Source organism: Procambarus clarkii, chromosome 94, assembly GCF_040958095.1.
Source record: "Procambarus clarkii isolate CNS0578487 chromosome 94, FALCON_Pclarkii_2.0, whole genome shotgun sequence".
Classification (NCBI taxonomy): Eukaryota; Metazoa; Arthropoda; class Malacostraca; order Decapoda; family Cambaridae; genus Procambarus; species Procambarus clarkii.
This window is the reverse complement of record NC_091243.1, coordinates 738135-760638: the sequence shown is the minus strand read 5'-3', so window position 1 is coordinate 760638 and position 22504 is coordinate 738135. Positions and strand designations below refer to the sequence as shown.

The 22504-nt window shown below is 46.6% G+C and overlaps 1 protein-coding gene and 1 long non-coding RNA gene across 8 annotated transcripts in view; one reads left to right on the top strand and one right to left on the bottom strand.

Moving 5' to 3' along the window:
* The window catches only part of LOC123752395 (uncharacterized), a 74523-nt gene extending 73223 nt beyond the window's left edge, over positions 1–1300 (top strand). For 6 of the 7 annotated variants that reach the window (XR_011226174.1, XR_011226173.1, XM_069319925.1 and 3 more), the window contains 3 exons: positions 205–273; positions 520–600; positions 1148–1300. The gene's annotated coding sequence lies outside the window, so the exon portion shown is untranslated. The remainder of the gene's footprint in view (positions 1–204; positions 274–519; positions 601–1147) is intronic. The other variant, XM_069319926.1, reaches the window with a different exon arrangement.
* Positions 1–22504, bottom strand: part of LOC138359924 (uncharacterized) — a 148652-nt gene that overhangs the window by 102362 nt on the left and 23786 nt on the right. Inside the window, exon 3 of the long non-coding RNA XR_011226156.1 lies at positions 11839–11881. This is a non-coding gene — a long non-coding RNA (uncharacterized lncRNA). The remainder of the gene's footprint in view (positions 1–11838; positions 11882–22504) is intronic.

Below are 22504 nucleotides of genomic sequence, written 5' to 3'. Positions count from 1 at the left end.
GACTGTGCCACAACATGGTAAAAGAATCCCAACTGGGAGGTCTACTGACATCATGGATTTAATCTACGTTTGTAGCTTAAAAGGTTATGTTCATAAATTAAAGAATCATTTAATGATGGTATAGTACACAAATTAAATATTGAATGGTAACTGTACTTCAACTTAGTTTATTTATTTGAAGCTTAAATAGATATTGTCTTCCAGAATATTGATGGGAAAGTCGAACTTCAGCCCTGAGTTTGAAGGTGTTAATTGCTTGACATTCTGAATTAGGCGAGTGTGGTAGTAAACATTATAACTTAAACAATCACTCATTATGGCTGAAGATAATCTGAAATGATGCTTACATGTAGATAAAATAAATTGCTGTCTTTAATGTACTTATGGTTAGTCAAACTAAGTTTAATGTTTTTGCTTGATTAGCATTAAAGGAGAATTCTAACAATCTTAATTGTAAGATTAAAGGAACCTGCATATGTAAAATCTTGTTTAACAAGCTAATTTGGGTAAATGTTTCAGGTGGTATGGAAGATTACAATGTCATCAAAGCATTGACTGGCTTCAGTGTGGTTGTTCTACTCTGCAAATCTACGAAAGTTGGTATGTGGAATTAAGTGTTTTAGCTATGTCAACTAATTAATTTACTTTCATTCATCTAGTCCATTTATAGATGTGTACCAAAGTCCTACTGTTACAACCTGCAGGGATTGATGCAGTTTGTACTGATCCTACCCCATCTCATAAAGGGGACCAGGCAGTCCTGCAGATTTCCCTGGCTTGGCTTTTTCAGAGCCCTGCTCTACTACCCATCCAATAGATGGACTAGAATTGCATAGGTGTAGGGACCTTTAACAATGTGCAAACATTGTTAATCACCACAGGGCTTGTTCACTGAAAGAGTGGATACATCCAGAGGTTTAGTGCCTGAAACATGATGTACATAGGCTTTACACCATGTTGGGCACTAAACCAAAAGATGTGATGCACTCTTTCAGCCAACAAGTCTTGCCTCAAATGGAAGTAAGGGGTAGGCCTTGCTGAGCCAATGTTAAAAGATTGGCACTTAGGCGTTTTGGTGCTTATAGATAGGTGTTAGTGTTAATAAAATGAGTGTTCCTGTTTGATATACTTTATTTTTCCTTTACAGGTGGATGTTGTCCTTGGTACTCTGGTTTTCTCTGGCCTTTTGATGATCTTTGAGTCTTCAGTGGATTGAATCTAGGAGGAGCAGCTTCCCACAACCTGAAATAGACAATACTGATGTTACACTGTAAACTATTAAATAAATATTCCAATGAAACTTTATACTGTACTTTATCCTGAAATTAGCAAAGATTCTATCATGCTGGAAATTACTGATGCAAAGAACTTGTGAAATTTATAAATAACTTACTAGAGTGAAAAATGAATTGACATCACTAACTTCAGAGTTTTCTGCATGTAATATGCCAAACTGGATTAAGCTGATAAATCTAAACTAACATTACTAAATTGCAAAGTATCTTAATTTTACACTTGACTAAAATTAAACTTATCAATTGTATGGACTACATTTAAGGCTAAGCAACATTGAAAGATTAGTGGAAGTGTTGTAAAAAAAAATACGTTGACTTAAATGTCAAACTAAAACATCTATACAATATGGTTTTTCACCAATACCTTACTAAATGCCAGACCTGGAACACTGTGGTTCCAGTAATCAGAAGTTAATTATAATGGGCTAGATATTAAAACTTGATAGGAAAGTATGAAACTACCTATTGTCAAAAATAAAATCCAACTCTGAAAGTTCTAGTATAAGAAAAACTAATATTAGACATGACCAGTGTGACGGTGTTCCCCCCCTTATATTTCTCCCACGCCTGCAGTAAGAGTCATGTCCACTTTTCCCAAGCGTTCTCTACGTCGCAGGCATCGATTTGATATATGGGAGAGAGTGGAGTGATCTCGGAGAGCCGAGAAATTTGTGAAACAGTAATATTTTGGCCTGTGGTTTAGGCCCTTTAGGAAGCCAAGATGGCGCTGGCTCTCCTGTTTCCCCGCCAAAACTGTGTGACGTCAGTGGCACCGGATTGGTCACCGACAGCAATGTGGCACCGAGAGCCAATGAGAACTTCCCGTGGCGAAAGTGACGTCACGAAAGGAAGGGGGTCCGGGCAGCGCGCCGCGCTGGCGCCAGCAGTCAGACACGACACGTCAAGGAGGTTGGACGTGCGACGATTGGTCCTGTCAGTTTGACAGTTGTTTCCCGCTCCCGTGGATTTACGCGTCACCTGAAGTCTGCCAGTACTCTGTGAGGTCTTCCCTAGTTCATGTGTTGAACCAGAGAGGGAATCGACGGTTATTGAGCAACAAGTGCTCCAGTCAGGTACTGTGCAAGAAGAAGTGAAGTCTGTGCAGTGACGTAGGCGACGTCTGAAGCAGTTCACCCAGTCGTGACGGCGTAGTGGCTGACAGAGCCACTGGGTAGCAGAGGAAGAGAGGACTATTTGGGATTCCGGACGACTGCAGCTGAGACGTAGGCGGCAGCCGTTGTTGGGAGAAGTCGACGGCCAGGAGACCGACTCCGACCCTACAAGAAGTCGAGGAAGAGTACGGACCTGCAGGGAAGAAGGCACAGAGACGACGCGCTAAACGGTGGGACGACGAGTGGTTCCGGTAGGACACGACAACGTGTGTGTGGGGGCGTTCCCGACACAAGGACCAGGAGCTACAACTCAACTCTCATCGGAGGATAGGTTGAAGTAGGTGTTTCCAGTTTCCCTCCCCATTCCCCTTTAGTTAGCTATATTATTCGGCTATATTATCTAGCCTGAGGATTTTATATGTCGTGAGCAAGTCTCACCAATGTCACAATAAAGCACCAGTGTGCAGGATAGTACTATCAAGAGTACTTATAATTTTCATGTTTATTATTGGTGTGTACAGGCACCCGGAACAAGTGATAAATTTACTGTGTTTTGTATATCTTTCTAGAGACTTTGATGAGAACATATAGTGATAAATTATATATAATATTATGCCAGTATTTGGAGGTTAGGCTATGTGCCCAGAAACTATGTATTTACCATTTATTGATGTCTAATTTATATACATTATATATGTCTATGTTCATGCAGTGATTAATCATTTGTGAGTACAGTGAATTATTGTGTTATCGCCCACGAGAGAAAGTACTGAAAACTCCAGTGTTAAATACTTCATAATATATCATTGAATGAGGGGCAGGTAAAACCATTACAGTGAGTCATTGTCGCATTGATTGTAGAAACGACTGTTTGAGCCCAAGTATAGTGTAACTAAGTAATACATGCTATTTGTTGCCAATCTCGAGTGTGCGAGTTTCTAGTAATATTGGAGAACTTAAAGAAACAGCGCGCGCGAATCTAGAAAACAAGCAATAAACTTTCGCGCGGAGCCAGGCGATCAGCTGTTCTTGACATTGACGAGGAGGGGAGGTGTTGCCACTTAGTGAGTGCATAATATTCGTGGGAACTACCGGCCACAGCCAGGATCAGCTGATCTATTTATTGATTGACCTTGTGACATCTTTCATGCATTTTAAGTAAAATACAAAATTACTTTTGTGTTTATATCATCCCCTCCATTGATCTTGTGGCTATATTATACTGGAAAGCAAAGAGTGATAAGAGTAAGTACCTGCCGGATTCCTGATCTTTTGAGTGTGACCTTGCCAAGGCTACCACTAATTCCACCAGTCCACTGAGGTGTTACTGGACACCGAAAACACCAGTTGGCGACCTTGTGGTTAATAGTAAAGCCCTATGGTTGGGGCGGGCCACACAACAGTTAAGTAAACAAGAAGTGTGTTCCCACTCCTTCTCAATTAGAAGGCCGGTTGAGATTGACTGGGATACTCTCCTGGCATGCAGTGGCGCCGAGAGGATTAGAGTGAAGACCCGCAGGGCTACGGTGAGGGACCTGGAGATAACCGTTGCTCAATCAGAGTAAGAGCAAGAGTAAGTGTTAACCCCAACATTGGCAACCTTGCCAGGATTAAGTACAGTTAAGGTTGCTCACCGAGTAGAGAGAGAACTGTGATACCCCAACACCAGTCTGCCTTATTTCCTGGACTTTGATTTGTCCTACCAAATATTTTGAATGAAAATTTCATTATTCACACCAGACATCCCATAACCACAAATGTTTCAAGCTGATGAATAGAAGTAATTAAGGATAGTAGTGTATTATACACTACCTGTAAAAAGTACCATAAACTGGAAGAGCCTTACAAACTAAAATTTATAATTACCACATGCCTAGAATTTAATCCAAACTTAAATGAACTCTCAGCCAAAATTACTAAAGTTAAAAGATGTTCATAACAAGTTTATCTAGATTTCAAATGTCACTCAAATCTTCGAAATAACCAAGCACAAAACTGTCAGATTAGTTTCACCTCGCATCTGCGAGGTGACAATCATCTTGTAATAACACATTGGTTTGTTAAAAACAAACCTGGTCACTTTTTTGTGGAAATGGTAACCAGCTATTCAAACAAGACTTCTGGTACACATGTCACTTGCTTGCTAAAGCTGTTGATAAGGTACCATATGAAAGAATAGGAGGGGAAAAACAGGCACAGAATCAATGGTAGAAACTCAATGGTAACAGTCAAATTAAAGCGTCCTAAACAGAAATGACTGGAAAATTTTGCGAGATTCATACCACAAGGGTCTAAACCTTATAAATCGATGACATCAAACACCAAGATTTATAGAGTAAAAAAAAACCCAATGATATCGAGGCCTTACAAAGATCTACATGAACTCTAACAATGGTAACAAGACTGACAAATTCTTCTTAATATACAAATAACATTGTTCTGGCTCACATGCAAGGTTTTACAATCCATATCACAACTACCACATTAACATTACAACGAAATAGAACGATGAAATAAGGACCTTCGAGTATGAATCCATCATTCACCAAAAGTTGATGCAGTGAAAGGTAAGGTAATTATCCAAAGAAGGCACCAAACCTATGTAGCCTACACGGCTACATAGCACCCTCAAACTGCGAAATAATCACAGGGCGCTAAATATCACCAAGAATGCCAATACGAGAACAGAACGCATAAGGCGAACGATATCAAAAGTATCCGATTCACCAACAATTCTATCGAGGGACAAGTGACCGCGAGGGGCAGTCGGAAAGCAAGACACACGCACATCCTGGAAGTCAGGACATTCAACAAGGATATGCACAACTGTACGAGAGACAACGCAATTTGGACAATAAGGAGCAGGGTGGCGCTCCATTAAGTGACCATGAGTTCAGCGAGTATGGCCAATCAGCAACTTGCTAGAGCAGTTTCCCACCGACGGTTACGGAGGCAGGAGGAAGGACACAGGGACACACTACGTTTGAGAGTACGCAACTTGTTACCAACTACAGACGACCAACAACCCTGCCAATGGGCAAGGATGGAGGAATGAATAACAGGATAAAAGTCGGAGTAAGGAATACCTTTATGGGAGATGGGACAAGAACGGATAGCTTCCTTAGAGGCAGCATCCACACGCTCATTTAAACAAACACCAATATGGCTGGGAACCAAGCAAAACTCTACCGATTTAAATGTACTAGAAATAAGAAACAGCCAATGTTGAATATAAATGACCACCGGATGGACAGGATTAAAGGACCCTACAGCCATGAGAGCACTACGAAAGTCAACTACAATCACAAAGGAGGATTGACAATGAGAAAGCAAGAGACGGAGAGCATAGAGAACAGCTTAAAGTTCTGCTGTGAAGACGCTAGCCTCCGAAAGGAGGCGACACATATAAGTGCGGTCAGGAAAAAAACAGTAGCCCACACTGTCCGCAGATTTAGACCCCTCGGTGAAGATGGAAACAGAGTGGGAGTGCGAAGAAAAGTGCTCAAGGAAAAGGCGTTTCAGAACCCTAGGAGGGGTAAAAGTTTTAGTGATGCGGGTCAAGGACGTACAAAACTTTGGAAGGGGTACTCTCCACGGAGGCAAGGAACAATACGAGGAGAAACATTAGAAATACGAACAGAAAGCGTGGTAACCAGACAGAAAGAGGGAGGCGATGAAGATGAACAGGAACCACAGGAGGAGTCAAAGTTAAAGCACGACAGAGGTGAGAGGAAGGATGTTGTAAGGACCACGCAAGATAGCGAAGATAGTAGCGATCACGGCGGTCCTGGAGAGAGAGAAAGCCAGTGTCAACATACAAACTGAGGGCAGGAGTCGAACGAAAGGCACCAGAGCTGTGTGGGCAAACACCAGGCAGCTAATCTCTTTATTTAAATTGACTTTAATAAGATAAAGTTATGTCTTATTTATTTTTCTAAGTAAGAATTAATTGAGTGGACTGTATATATTTGTAAACTGCCTGAAATCTTCTTACACACTAATGGGAGGGACAATTGGTAGCCTAAACCACTTTGTTATGGCTCCTTCTTAAACTACCAATTGTTTACCTTTTATTATTATAATATACCACATGTTGGGTATAAAAATTCGTAATTTCAAACTGTGAATACGTGCATAGAGCCAGAATTTGCCTCCAAAATATGGCTCAGGCCTCGAAATTGGTATGTTTGGGATATTTTGAAAACTGCAGGGAAGTTTAGGACAAATGTGACCAAATGCCGCTTTCATTACTTGGCATATGTTGGGTATGAAAAGTCGTAATTTCAAACTGCGAATACGTGCATAGAGCCAGAATTTGCCTCCAAAATATTGCTCAGGCCTCGAAATTGGGATGTTTGGGATATTTTGAAAACTGCAGGGGAGTTTGTGCAAAATGTGACTCACTGCCGTGTCCAGTACTTGGCATATGTTGGGTATAAAAGGTAGTAATATCAAACTGCGAATACGTGCATAGAGCCAGAATTTGGCTCCAAAATATGGCTCAGGCCTCGAAATTGGGATGTTTGGGATATTTTGAAAACTGGGAGGAGGTTTGGGAAAAAATGTGACCAAACGCCGCTTTCAGTACTTGGCATATGTTGGGTATAAAAAGTTGTAATTTTAAACTGCGAATACGTGCAGAGAGCCAGAATTTGTTTCCAAAATATGGCTCAGGCCTCGAAATTGGGATATTTGGGATATTTTGAATTCGGCAGGGAGGTTTGGGACAAATGTGACCAAACGCCGCTTTCAGTACTTGGCATATGTTGGGTATAAAAAGTCGTAATTTCAAACTGCAAATACGTACAGAGAGCCTGAATTTGGCTCCAAAATATGGCTCAGGCCTCGAAATTGGTATGTTTGGGATATTTTGAAAACTGCAGGGGAGTTTGTGCAAAATGTCTCTCTGCCGCTTTCAGTACTTGGCATATGTTGCGTATAAAAAGTCGGAATTTCGAACTGCGAATACGTGCAGAGAGCCTGAATTTGGCTCCAAAATATGGCTTAGGACTCGAAACTGGGATGTTTGGGATATTTTGAAAACTGCATGGGGGATTGGGACAAATGTGACCAAACGCCGCTTTCAGCACTTGGCATATTTTGGGAATAAAAAGTCGTTATATCAAACTGCGAATACGTGCACAGAGCCAGAATTTGGCTCCAAAATATGGCGTCCATTAGGGAGGCTCCGGCCTCCCCCGATGCTGTGAGCCCCTGGGTAGCTGCAGTGAGCACACACTGGCCCAAAAAAGCCAGCTGAATTCAAAGATGAGCTCCAGGCGAGGTGTGGAAAGTAAGTCCAGCCAGGAGCGTTCAAACTGCGCGCCAAGATGGCCGACCTTTCGGGCGGGAATCTCTTCCACAATGAAATCTTTTATTGTAGAGCTGTTGACAACATACTTTTATCTCAACTTAAGTTTTCGCCACGCATAATTTTTTCTCATTTGGAAAATACATTATCATCTTCACTATAAATGACTACTATAGCGTGTCATTTCTGCTCACAGTCATCTCTAAATGAAATGATTTCAAATATTTCCCAAGACATAAACTGCCTCATCCAGCCCGCTTCTTCCCTCATTCCAAATCCACAAACCCAACAACAATCCTCCAACTTCATGGGAAGGTAAAGCTTCCCATGACCTTGGAGTCATTGGATATGGGTTTGTGGATGACCTGACCTAGCAGTTTATGCCTTTGGGGAGATCCCCCCCCCCTGGCATATGCATTAATGAGATATAATGCATATGCCAGCCAGTCCAAGTCTTAAGATAATTCTTCTTAAGGTTCTTGAGATAATTCTCCTATCTCTCAATTTATTCTTTACCTACTCTTCACAGCAAGTCTTTATCACCCACATTGAACAATATTCTAATTCTTCACTACCCCAAAACTTGCCTCGCTACCCAGCTTTTTCCTTACCATACATCTTTGCTACCCATCATTTGGTTTGTATTAAACATTCAAGGTTAAATGTTCGCCCTTGATCACCTAGCAGCAATTGAGGATACAGATGTAAGCTGATTGGAGAGTCGCGTTCTGAGTGTAAACTAGTAGAACGTAAGTCAAGAAACTGCAGATGGCCTATTGTCCAGCACGTGGCACTTCCTATTTATATCCACCTACACTCATTCATATACGTCTAACCTAAGCTTCAACCTATCGAAGATTCCTATGCCTATTATGATCCAGTAATATGGATCCAGTGATCCAGTAGTATGATCCACAATCGATTTGAGAATGGTCCAGGACGGACCGAAACGTCGTCGTCCCTTCACCTTCTAGTGTGTGGTCTGGTCAACATACTTCAGCCACGTTATTGTGACTCGTCGTCTGCACATAATTCAGTAATTTGTTCCACAAATCCACAACCCAGTTACCAAACCAGTATTTACCCAGGTATTTCCTAAATCTGAACTTATCTTCATTTAAAGCTTTATCAATAACTTCCTTGTTATGCCCATTCATCCACTTGTACACTTCAATCATGTCAAGTTAAGGTTTTTCCAACATCTCTTTATACGGAAGCTTTCTAATTTACGGGATTAACTTTGTCATCCTAACTGACGTGTTATAGTGAATTATGTCCATTCTTTAGTATGGCGATCAAAACTGAACTGCATAATCTAAATGGGACCTAAAAACAATACGTTAATAAACCCAGCCGACTTATTGCTAACTCTTCTATAAATAAATCTATGGGAAAGAAAAGCTCTCAGCCTGCTAACAAGAGTGTACAAATCCACAAGGGCGGGGACGAGGATTCAAACCTGCATCCGAGAGCATCCCAGACGCTGCCGTAATCGACTGAGCTACGACATGGTCAAAAGGAGTTGAAACCGAAGTTCTACTGAACTTACTGGATCCTGCAGCCTCTCCGAGGCACAAACCAGTGTTAGTGTAACAAGAATGTAAAGTTTTCTACGTCCATCTAGTTCCACCCGCTCCTCCCCAGAACATTTTATTTTATTTTTTTTTTATTTTTATTTTTACATGCAAGCATGCGTATAACGTACAAGAAAAACAGAACAAATATAACACAGAACAAAAGTACAAAGCACACATATGTACAAGGACAAAGGAACAAATCAATAGAAGACCAGCCAGAAGGGCTGACCACAAAAAAATGCACATACAAACAATACACAATTAGTAACAGTGTAATACAAACATAAGGGAAAACCCCAGGACAAAATGCACACAAAACAAGCCTGCTAACACCTCAAATACATACAGAGAGGCGAGAAACATACAAGAATAAGGACAATAACAATAAAGAAAACAGATCCGCCATAACAAACGGAAGGCAAAACATAACAAAGAGCACACGCCAACAGCCTGAAGGGCACACAATATGACAAGTGCACACGACATCCATAACCGAACACACAAACGCATAGGAACCGCACACCCCCCCACGAGCCATACAAAAAAACCCACAAAACAAACCGGAGCACGCAGGAACCGGGAAACAATACCCACCCCACCCACTCACATACACACCCCACAACCAGGCAACACAAAATACATAGAAATCACTTGCGAGGAACATCGTGAGAAATGTACTTCTCCGGGAACAGCTCACGAGGATATTTCGACTTGTAAGCTTCCCAGACGAGATCTTCAAGGTCGGTAGGGTTTTTGATCCCCCGCGCTCGAGCGGGTATCATAAACTCGGGAACATCTATATCTGGCGGCATCGGCCAAAGCCTAAGGTCACTGACGCAAGTCGCATAACGAGGCTGGGGAGCGCCAACCACGCCCTTCGAGGAAGCAGATGACACCGGAGAAGCGGACGAGGGACGCCGAGCCTGCCACGCCTTCGCCATCGGAGCAGGTGTCGGACGCTGAGACGATAGCACTTCCACGGATACCGCAGGAGACACGGAAGGGACTGCAGGAAACGGAAGAGGCGGCAAGACCGCTGCCGAGGAAACGGGTAACGAGGAAGGGGCCACAGAACATCCAGAGCGAGCATCCTTTCTCAACATCACCACCAGGCCACCCCGCTCACCACCAACTACAGCAGGGGGAACCACCGCCCACGAAGAACCGGAGCCATCCGACGCAGGACCCTCAGACACCGGACCAGAGGTTGAGGCCGAAACGCCGGCACCGGCATCCTCAGGCAAGTGTACCTCCGCCACCACCGTAGTGTGCACCACATCCGGAGCCACGCCACCGTCAACGGAAGGACGACACTCGTCGAATTCGCCAACATCAGCCCACACAGAAGAACGCCGGGAACGCTTAGGCTCGGGCCTAAGCATCATCAGACCCGGAGGCAGACTCAGCGACCCGCGCAGCACCAACCGAGCGAACCGACGCACGCCGCAGCACGGCAGCCTCCTCAACCACACGGGGCACCAGGCCAGGCACAGGAGGGAATTCCGGATCCACCTCAGCTCCCAGCACAGCCGGGACAGACGGCGAGGGTGCAGGGACCGGGACAGACACAGCAGAGGAAGAACTGGAAGACGAGGGGACCGAGCAAACGGCAGGCGGAAGAGGCTCAGGGACACCAGCTGGAGCACTAGGCGAGGACACAACCTCCGGAGGAGATGCGGCAACAACAGGGGGAGCAACAGCTGCTACAGAGGGCACCTCCTCAGCCGAAGAGACGTCCATACCCACCGAATCATCCCCCACAGGAAGGGGCGGAAAATCCTCCTCACTGAAGAGGTTCACTGGTGCAACAGAAGGCGCAGAACAGTCAGCAGCCTGATGGCCCAAAAGACCACAACGATAACACGTCCGCGGCTGACGGGCGTAAAACACCCGAACGTTGTACCCCATAAGGCGCACAGAGGACGGAATATCCGCCCGGAGTCTCATGCCCAGGGTGCGAATGTTAGACCTCACACCCTTAAGAGGACTAGAAGACACCACGTTCACTCTCACACTAACAACTGCGCCAAACCGCCCGAAATACCGCCGTAGCAGAGCCTCTGGAAACTCCAAGGGAGCCCCATGCACACTGATGTAAGTAAGTGCACCACTTCTATCCGAGAGGGTGACAGTGCCCGCACCATCCGGCAGGGGCAGTGTCCGCCCCTCGTATCGCCGGAGAAAATCGCGATACGCCGCCTCCTCTGCAAACTTCACAATGGCCCTACGGGCCGTTACCAACTCTACCCCATAAATCGCAAACACAGGGACAGAGAGCAGTTCACAAGCCAGGGCAATCTCCGGGTAACCAGCCCCCACAGAGAACTCTAGTCCCACAGACTGAGCCCGGACGACTGGGGGTAGAGGGACCCCCATCGTAACGCCACGTCAGCACAGGCGAGCAGACACACACCCGCCCCCAACCGGCCGAAACGGGCAAACAACACCAAACTGCTGGAGCGCCGATTCAACACGTCTGCCCCGCACCGAAGCTAGGGCCAGACTCCCCCTCCCCAGAACTAGTTGTTAAATAAGCACTTTACCTTGACTCCTCTGATCCAACACTTGTCCACACGTGTCACACTTCTGAAAAAATATTTTTTACATATATTTAGGGCAAGTATAAGTAATTATCAAAAGAATGCACCAAACAGGGAAGGCTATGTAGCACCAGGGTAAGTATAAACAGTTTATTTCAAATACAATCGAGTAGGAAAATATAATTATGAATTTCAAGAACACTGGAACCAATCACTGGAAAAGGTGAAACTGCAATGGAGATTAATTACAGATTGTAACAACAATAGCGAGTAGGCAAGACTGATAAGACTGCAATAGCCTAACGGAATACATTTTTGTCTTGGACTCATGAGGCTATTGTTAAGCATCAATGTTCTTTTAAAGTTACATTAAAGTTACAAGTTTAAAGTTAAAGTCACATTATCTTAATAGGGTCTTCCACTAAAAACAAACCTTTAGCTAATCTTAGATAAACGTACTGTGTATTATTAATTTATTTAGCTGTGTATTGGCCTAAATTATATAAACAACATGCTTAAAACCTCTCAAGTACAGTATATGGTCTATGAGCATCAAACCAACGTTAGAAGTCTAGTGGTTACATTGTCAAAAATAAACATTTACAGGTGAAACTATTTTATATCGCAGAGTAAACAAGATGGAAACAATTATCTTCCACATTTATTTGCACAATTGCCATCCTGATATGACCACTCCATCGCCCTAGTCGTTAACACACTAAGTGCAGGCGATGAGTCACAATATCGTGGCTGAAGTAGTTTGACCAGACCACACACTAGCAGGTGAAGGGATGACGACGCTTCGGTCCGTCCTGGACCATTCTCAAGTGGACTTGAGAGTGGTCCAGGACCGAAACGTCGTCGTCAACACACTAAACAATCTAGGGTGACTTGTTGCTAAACATTACAAGTCACCTTTAGCTTAGCTACAAGACACGTTGTGCATATTATCAAACTACCTTAATGTCATAATGCAGCAGTTGCGCACTCAAAATACAGATAGACAATTTCCTCAGGAACCGTATTGGAACCTTTGACAAGCCGCCGGCTTCCTGTTGCCGTAGAGGGCACTATGGAGAAATGGTGGCCCTCTGGTAAATTTAAGTCAATATTACCTAGGAGTTATGATGTACCAGCCATTGAACATCTGGGACTCAGTTAATATGAAAACAATCCTTAAGAATAGTTAAACGAATCTTTGACTTAAACGAACAACATTGAATATTCAACTGTACGAGTCTCTGTTGTGGTCCCATCTGGCCTACTGTGTCCTAATATGGAAACTTCACTTCAAAAACACATCAATGATTTTCCGCTTTGGAGAAAGTTCAAGACAGCAACAACAATCATGCCAGAACTTGTTCAACTGTCACTACCACGAATCTTTGAAGGACTAACACTATAAATGTTTAAATTGTTATAGAGTTTGATAGATTAGCCTATAAATTTTCCTAGAAATTACCTCCTTAATATTATCTGTTAGATTAAGGCCTTGCCCGAAGCGCTATGCGTACTAGTGGCTTTACAAGAATGTAAACACTTCATGCTATGTACTCTCAGAAACCCAATGTAACTTCTTGTAGATATATAAATAAATAATTAACAGCCGAGGCCTTTGTAATACTATTTTAATGCATTGCTTTATACTTTGTAAAGTCTTTTAGAGAAGTGCTTTGTATTTATAACCTCCAACTTGGTCAGTATTACAAATTAAAAAAAAAAAAAAATGATAATACTGACCAAATTGGAGGCTATTAATACAGACCACTTCTCTAAAATGCAATATTTGACATAGACAGGCTGGACAACAGCTTCAAGCTCAACAAGCCACAATGTAACACAGAAAATAGGTGTGCTGTTCCTCTCATATTGGGGATTAACCCATGAACCCGCTCAACCACTCAAGTCGTAAATGCCGAGTCATTCCTCTTGTTCACAATATACACAAGACAAATCCTCAATAAAAATAAGGGGGGGGGGGGAGTAGGAAGGCTGACCTTTGACAAGGCGCCGCCGTCCTGTCCCCGTCGAGGCCACTGTAGATGGTGGCCCTTAAGTCAATTGATCATACGAGCCCTTCTCCTTCCATCATTCTGAATCATGCTTATCGTACTAACCTGCACTCCCCTAATCCACCCCCCCCCCACCAGCACCACCACCACCACCTTCACACAATCTGTGGCCAAAATGTCTAGTTTCATTCAGATTTTCATCAAAATATGTCGAAGGTCTCTCTTTGGGTTGTTTTAAGGTGCCTGACAGCCGAGTGGACAGTGCTTCGGATTCGTAATCCTGAGGTTCCGGGTTCGATCCCCGGTGGAGGCTGAAATAAATGGCCACTTTCTTTCACCCTGATGAACCTGTTCACCTATCAGTAAATAAGTACCTGGGAGTTAGGCAGCTGCTACGGGCTGCTTCCTGGGGATGTATTACAAGAAGAAGGCCTGGTCGAGGACCGGGCAGCGGGGACGCTAAGCCCCGAAATCATCTAAAGATAACCTCAAGATTGATGGCTAGCTACTGGCATTGCTATTAAGGCCACCACAAGCGCCCTAATGACTTAACTCGCGGGTACACCTATGGCTGCTGCCACCTGACAATCTCCTCTATATTTTGTCTAAATACATAAAATATACAAAATAATAAGGAATAACAACATAAGGAAGTAAGTAATTATCAAAAGAAGGCACCAAACCGGGAAGGCTATGTAGCACCATCAAATACGCAAAATAATCAGAGGGCGCTAAATATCACCAAGGATGCCAATACGAGAACAAAAACGCATAAGGCGAACGATATCAAAAGTATCCGAGTCACCAAGAATTCTATCGAGGGACAGGTGACCGCGAGGGGCGGTCGGAAAGCAAGACACACGCTCGTCCTGGAAGTCAGGACATTCAAGAAGGACATGCACGACCGTAAGAGGGACAATGCAACTAGGACAATAAGGAGCAGGGCGGCGCTCCATCAAGTGACCATGGGTTAAGCGAGTATGGCCAATACGCAACCTCGCTAAAGCTGTTTCCCACCGCCGGTTACGGTGGAAGGAGGACGGCCACGAGGAAACACAACATTTAAGAGTACGTAGCTTGTTACCAGTAACAGACAACCAAGAAGCCTGCCAACGGGTAAGGACTGAGGAATGGATAACCGGGTAAAAGTCGGAATACGGAATGCCTTTACGAGAGATGGGACAAGAGCGGACAGCTTCCTTAGCGGCAGCATCCGCACGCTCATTTAAAGACACGCCAATATGGCTGGGAACCCAACAAAACTCAACCGACTTAAATTTACTGTGAACGAGAAACAGCCAATGCTGGATCTCGACAACTACCGGATGAACTGGATTAAAGCACCCGAGAGCCATGAGGGCACTACGAGAGTCAACAACAACCACAAAGGAAGACTGACAACGAGAAAGCAGGAGACGAAGAGCATAGAGAATAGCATAAAGTTCCGCTGTAAAGATGCTAGTCTCCGGAGGCAAGCGACACATATAAGTGCGATCAGGAAAAACAACAGAGTAGCCAACACCGTCCGCTGACTTAGACCCATCGGTGAAGACAGAAACGGAGCGGGAGTGAGAAGAAAAGTGCTCGAGGAAAAGGCGTTTTAGAACTGTAGGAGGGGTAAAAGCTTTAGTGATGCGAGTCAAGGATGTACAAAACCGCGGAAGAGGGACCCTCCACGGGGGCAAAGAAGGAACAACACGAGGAGAAACATCAGAAATACGAACGGAAAGAGAATCCTGCAGGCGAGATAACCGGACAGAAAGAGGGAGGTGGTGAAGAGGAACAGGAACCGCAGGAGGGGTAAAAGTTAAAGCACGACAGAGACGAGAGGAAGGATGTTGCAAGGACCGCGCAAGATACCGAAGACAGTAGCGATCACGGCGGTCCTGGAGAGACAGGAAGCCAGTGTCAACATACAAGCTAAGGACGGGAGTCGAACGAAAGGCACCAGAACTGAGGCGCAATCCAGTATGGTGCAAAGCATCAAGACGGCGAAGAGTAGAAGGAGAAGCAGACGAGTAAGCAGGGCAACCATAATCGAGCTTAGACAGGACGAGAGAGGAATGTAAAGCAAGGAGAGTGCGCCTATCTGCCCCCCAAGAAGTATGGGACAAGACCCGAAGGAGGGTAAGGGACTTAGAGCACTCAACACGGAGGTAAGAGATATGGGGAGACCAAGACAAACGAGTGTCAAGGAATAACCCCAAAAGCTTCGCGGAATCTTTGTATTCAAGGGGATGACCATAAAGTGACAAAGAGGGACGAAGAACAACCCGTTTCCGCGTAAAAGTCATGGCACAAGTCTTAGAAGTAGAGAACTTGAAGCCATGACCTGTGGCCCAAGACGACACGGCATCAATCGCAAGTTGAAGCCGGCGTTGAAGGAGAGGCGAATCATCACCCTGACAACAAAGGGTAAGATCATCGACATAGAGAGCGGAGAAGACACCAGAAGGAAGAGAGGAAAGAAGACCATTGAGGGCAACCAGAAAAAGAGTAGTGCTCAGAACACTACCCTGGGGCACACCTTCGTATTGCTGAAAAGGGGGAGAGAGAGCGGTACCAAGGGCGCACCCGAAAGGAACGACGAGAGAGGGAAGCTGCGGAGAAAGAGAGGGAGATGACCACGAAGGCCAAAAGAATGAAGTTGAGATAGGATATGATAACGCCAAGTGGTGTCGTAAGCCTTTTCTAGGTCAAAAAGGACGGCAACAACGGAGGTCTTCGCAGCAAAAGCAGTACGTATATAGACCTCCAAGTTCACCAGGACATCTAGTCATGCTGCGGCACTTGCGGAAACCAAATTGAGAAGGGTAGAGGAGGTGATGGTGTTCCAGGAACCACATCAGACGAACGTTAACCATACGTTCAAAGAGTTTGCAGACACAACTTGTGAGAGCAATAGGGCGAAAGTCCTTAGGGGAAGTACCCAGAGACCCTGGTTTGCGAACAGGGAGGACAACGGCATCGAGCCAGTCCTCAGGGACTGACGACGACTCCCAGATCCGATTATACAGACTCAGTAAATACTGAGACGTGCTCGGAGGGAGATGGCGAAGCATCTCATAATGAATACCATCGGAGCCCGCCGCCGTAGAACCGCAGAGGGCCAGGGCAGAACGAAGTTCAGAGAGAGAGAAGGGATCATTATAGGGAAGCTGAAGATGAGTGCAGAAATCTAGAAGGACGAGACTCAAGGACAGGTTTACGAAGAAGGAAAGATTGGGGAAGATGAAGACCAGAGCTAACAGAAGAAAAGTGGGAACCCAGTTCGGAAGCGACCTGCAACGGGTCCGCCACAAGAGTATCATGGAGGTGAAGGACCGGTGAAACATCGGGAACGAACTTACCCGCTATCTTGCGGATACGCTTCCAGATCTGGGCCAGAGGGGTTCGGACGTAATTGTCGAGACATAAGATGCCCAACATTCACGTTTAGCCGTACGGATTGGCCCTACGGGCCACCGCACTCGCTTTCCGAAAGAAAAGAAAAGAATCGGTCGTCTGCCTACGGCGGTGCTTCTTCCAGGCTGCACGCTTACAGCGGACAGCCCGAGCACAGTCCGCATTCCACCAGGGAACGCACTTCCGTGGACCCCGAGAGGAAGAGAGAGGAATATGAGCGGAGGGCAGCGTCGAAGACAGTGTCATGAAAAAGGAGGAGAGCGCGAGAGAGGGGCAGAAGGGAGAGGTCAGAGAGAGTAGCACTGAGGGAAAACAGGGTCAGGTCCGCCTTAGCAAACTGCCATCTAGGGAAAGAGAGGGAAGGGCGAAAAGAGAAAAAGGAAACAAGGATGGGGAAATGATCACTTCCATGGAGGTCATCAAGAACCTGCCATGTGAAAATCTAAGTAAAGAGAAGAAGAGCAGAGAGAAAGATCAAGACAAGAAAGGGTGCGAGTTCGAGAGTCCAAATGAGGTGGGCTCACCAGAATTCAGAAGAGACAGGGAAGAAGAGAGGAGAAACGGCTCAAGGAGCGACCCCGGGTATTCGTCAGAACGTCACCCCAAAAGAGAATGACGACCAATTGAAAGTCACCCAGCAGGAGCACAGGCTCCGGCAAGGAGTCTAGGAGGTGTTTCAAATCAGGAAGAGAGAGCGGGACACTCGGGGGGAGATAAATGGAACAAACTGTGTACCATTTCCCCACAAGATACGAGCAGCAGAACAAATGGAGAGGCGAAGGAAAAAGTAAAGGAACAAAGGGAACATCAGCCCGAATCAAGAGAGCAGAAGAATTAGAAGCCCGCAGCAATGGCTGGGGGGGGGGAGAGAAAGAATAGCCACGAAAACGACCAGGACGAGCACCAAGCATCGGCTCCTGGAGACAGACACAAAGGGGCGAAAACCGCGAAAGACCAGAAAGTTGGAGTTTCGAGGGAAATTGGCGTAATAACTCTCGAACGTTCCATTGAAGAATGGACAACGACGAGAAGAGAAAGGACAAAAACAGAGAACAAGGAAGAAACAAAAGGCGAAAGACCAACAGAGCACGTTAAAGAATATCAGGGTCGGGATCAGGGTCAGCAAAAGTCAGGGTTAGGGGGCATGGGTAAACTGAGCAAAGACGGAGGGGAAAGGAAACGGGAGAACAGATCAAGAGGTGGGCGGGCAGGGTCGGAGGAGGAGGAGGAGGAGGAGACAACGGAGAGGAGCAGTCAAGGACAGCAGCAGGAAGAGGGGGAGTAGAAAGAGAGGAGCGCACCCCAGCAAGAGCAGCAAGCCGAAAGGGAAGCAGGGGCCAAAGAAACCTCCATAGCAGGAACAGGGGGCGCAAGCACTGAAACGGGAGTGGAAGGAAGCAACAGAGCCAGAAGGAGGAGCTGAGGAAGAAAGCGAAGCCTTCTTACCCGCCGGGGGAAGAGGAAGGAGAGGAGCCAGGCTTACGCTTCTGACTTAAAGGAGACCGTGTCCCAGCAACTACGTACCGGGCAACGGATTCCAGTGTCTCAACAGGAGAAGCCGATACGAGAGCACACACGACGGCCGTTAGTGAGAGCGATGGACATCCGCCGCACCGACAGGCGGCGGGGGAGAGCCGATAGATGGAGGAAGAGGATGGGAAGGAGGATCGGAGGGGACGAGGAAGGGAGACAACAGAAGACACGGACAGGACCGGGTAGAAGGAAGGGAACCCCAGACAGAGGACCAGGAGGAGGATCCTTCGGGAGAGAACCCAAAGGGACAGAGGAGGGGGCAGTGGGCGCATCAGGGTCCAAGGCCTGGAAACGGTTGTGAGTCTGAGGAAGGCGGGAAGGACGAGGAGAGGAAGAGCGCAACACGCGAGCATAAGAGATATTAGCATAAGGGCGGGAGCCGGCGAACCTGGCGCCTCGCCTCAGGAAAAGATAAACGCTCCCGGTGCTTCAAGTGAGGACGGCTGCCTCAAGCTTGTAATGGACACACGCACGGGAGAGGTAGGATGGGCCTCACCGCAGTTGAGGCAACGAGCCTGGGAGAAGCGCACTACGACTTAGAGTGACCTTCGCCACCACACAAAGGACGAGAGAGACAGTCCCGGAGCAGCGGAGGGCACCATGCCCAAACCTCCAGCACTTGTTGCAGAGCCGAGGAGAAGGAATGTACTCCTGGACAGAGCACCTGGCACCAGCAAGAATGACAGAGGGTGGAAGGGGTCCTAACCAAATCAAAGGTAATCTTCACAACCCGGAGGGGTTGACGGCGGACTTACCACGAGGGGGACGAGTAAACGTGTCCACCTGGAGAATAGAATGGCCCTGGGCAGCGAGGATATGTCGAATATCGTCGTGGGCAGTCGCGTAGGTCCCGAACACCGGTCGCAACATGGGGCGGGAGCAAAATAGTGCCAACACTGGGCATTCAACTGGACGTTCTTCGAGACCCGAACGGGGGTCTCGCCAAGGCAGGATAAGGCAGCCAAGCGGGAAGCAGCATCCTGAGAAGGAGCAGCAACGACACGCGTACCGAGACGAGTGGGGGTTAAAAGTAAGTGAAGGCATCCACGGAATCAATGAGATGTCGATGAAGGGGAGAAAATCGTCAGGAGGCGCAGAATCAAGAGGGAGGAGATCAAAATATTTGGCCCACGGAAGCGGGACCAAACAAGGCTTGATAGGTAGCAGAACTGGAAGGAATCGAGCGAGGGCGGCCGTGACGAGAACGGCGGTGAGAACCCCCAGAGAGAGAGGGGTTAAAAGGCGCAGTAGTAACAACTAGAGAAGGAGCCGCGCACAGGGGACGAGGTCGTCACCACTGGGGCTTGGGGCTCGACCCAACCACAGAGGAGGGAGGGGAGCCAGGGGAAGGAGTCAGAGAGGCCAAAGGAGGAGCAAGGTCGGGGCCCAATGCGCGGAGGCTACAGAGCCCGGTCTTTCCAATACGGACCGACTCGGTGGCTTTGGTCGCCCACCCCACGAGCCTGAGAAGGTAAACCAGAAGAAGCCGAAGCAGGGTGTAATCATCTTGAAGAAAGAAGAATTCACTCACGAATGTGCCCCCACACCCACCATGGAGCCACAATTAGAGGCAGGGACACCCAACAAGAAGCTATCGCCGATCTTGTCGGGGCCTCCTAGGGGTGCGTCGTGAGTATACGCCCACAAACGCCACCTTTAAGAAACCGACAGTCCGTCGAGATCGGGTTCAGTGACGAAAGTGGGGATTGACAATAAAAGGTTCCCCTCGCTCTCGACGTCGGGTACTGCAGTTCCTACGGGTGCAAGAGTATGCCTCCCAAGCACCCGGGCGTCAAAATAGAAGAAGTCCAAGGGAAGAACCAGAACGAGCAAAAGGTCGGCAGGAAACGGCAAGCAGATAGGAGAAGAGGGGGGAGAAAAAACGAAACAGAAGGAAAAGGAAAAGATGCCCAGCAGAATTGGAGAGGACGGCAGCAGGAGCACAAGGCTAGAAAAGGACAGGACTGTCCCAAGGAGCATCACACTCCGGCAGCCGCCCACCAAGCCCCCACACGGCGACAACGAGCTGAGCGGGGAGGGGGAAATAACAACATAAAACATACCCCGAACAATCCTTTCTATATAAAGATATCTGCAACACAAATTTATTTGCACACTAGTAATCAACATGACCCTTGCCAGGCGGCGGCTGGTCGACAACTGAGCCACACGTTAAGAAGCGGGACTCCCAGACGCGCCACTCACCCTTACTTCACCATAATATCTAAACTGTCAACCTCTAATACAGTTAAGCATCTGACCACCAGAGGCGCTAATGTTCCCCTATTATTACGCCATCCATATAATAATTGTTCTCATTATTCATTGCAACGTTAAATACATTCATGTTCTGTAGTGACAGTGTCAGACCTCGAAGGAAGAATTGAAACACCCTTCTGAAGATGTGTTATTAAATACGAAAATACTTACGGAAATTCCTGTTTCAATTCTTCCTTCGTGGTCTGACACTGTCACATTTTTCATTACTTTTTAATTGTCGTGATTTACACGCAGATTTTGAAGTGTATATACGACAACTTCAGGAAAGTAATGAGTAGTGGATTTAGTCTAAACAATAATATATGCGTTTTGTTTTTAGTGCCAAATTATCTGGCAAATATACATTTGGAGATGTAGCCCAATCCTATCTGTAGCCCAATCCTGCCTGTAGCCCAATCCTTCCTGTAGCCCAATCCTGCCTGTACCCCAATACTTCCTGTAGCCCAATCCTGCCTGTACCCCAATCCTTCCTGTAGCCCAATCCTGCCTGTAGCCCAATCCTTCCTGTAGCCCAATCTTACCTATAGCCCAATCTTTCCTATAGCCCAATCCTTCCTGTAGCCCAATCTTACCTATAGCCCAATCTTTCCTGTAGCACAATCCTTCCTATAGCCTAATCCTTCCAACATGCCCCCAGCAAACACTCGCTATCCAACATGCCCCCAGCAAACACTCAATCAGGGTTGTTGATTTGTGGAACCAATTGCCGCGTAACATTGTGGAGGTGGGGTCCCTCGATTGTTTCAAGCACGGGTTGGACAAGTATATGAGTGGGATTGGGTGGTTATAGAATAGGAGCTGCCTCGTATGGGCCAATAGGCCTTCTGCAGTTACCTTTGTTCTTATGTTCTATCCAACATGCCCCCAGCAAACACTCGCTATCCAACATGCCCCCAGCAAACACTCGCTATCCAACATGCCCCCAGCAAACACTCGCTATCCAACATGCCCCCAGCAAACACTCGCTATCCAACATGCCCCCAGCAAACACTCGCTATCCAACATGCCCCCAGCAAACACTCGCTATCCAACATGCCCCCAGCAAACACTCGCTATCCAACATGCCCCCAGCAAACACTCGCTATCCAACATGCCCCCAGCAAACACTCGCTATCCAACATGCCCCCAGCAAACACTCGCTATCCAACATGCCCCCAGCAAACACTCGCTATCCAACATGCCCCCAGCAAACACTCGCTATCCAACATGCCCCCAGCAAACACTCGCTATCCAACATGCCCCCAGCAAACACTCGCTATCCAACATGCCCCCAGCAAACACTCGCTATCCAACATGCCCCCAGCAAACACTCGCTATCCAACATGCCCCCAGCAAACACTCGCTATCCAACATGCCCCCAGCAAACACTCGCTATCCAACATGCCCCCAGCAAACACTCGCTATCCAACATGCCCCCAGCAAGCACTCGCTATCCAACA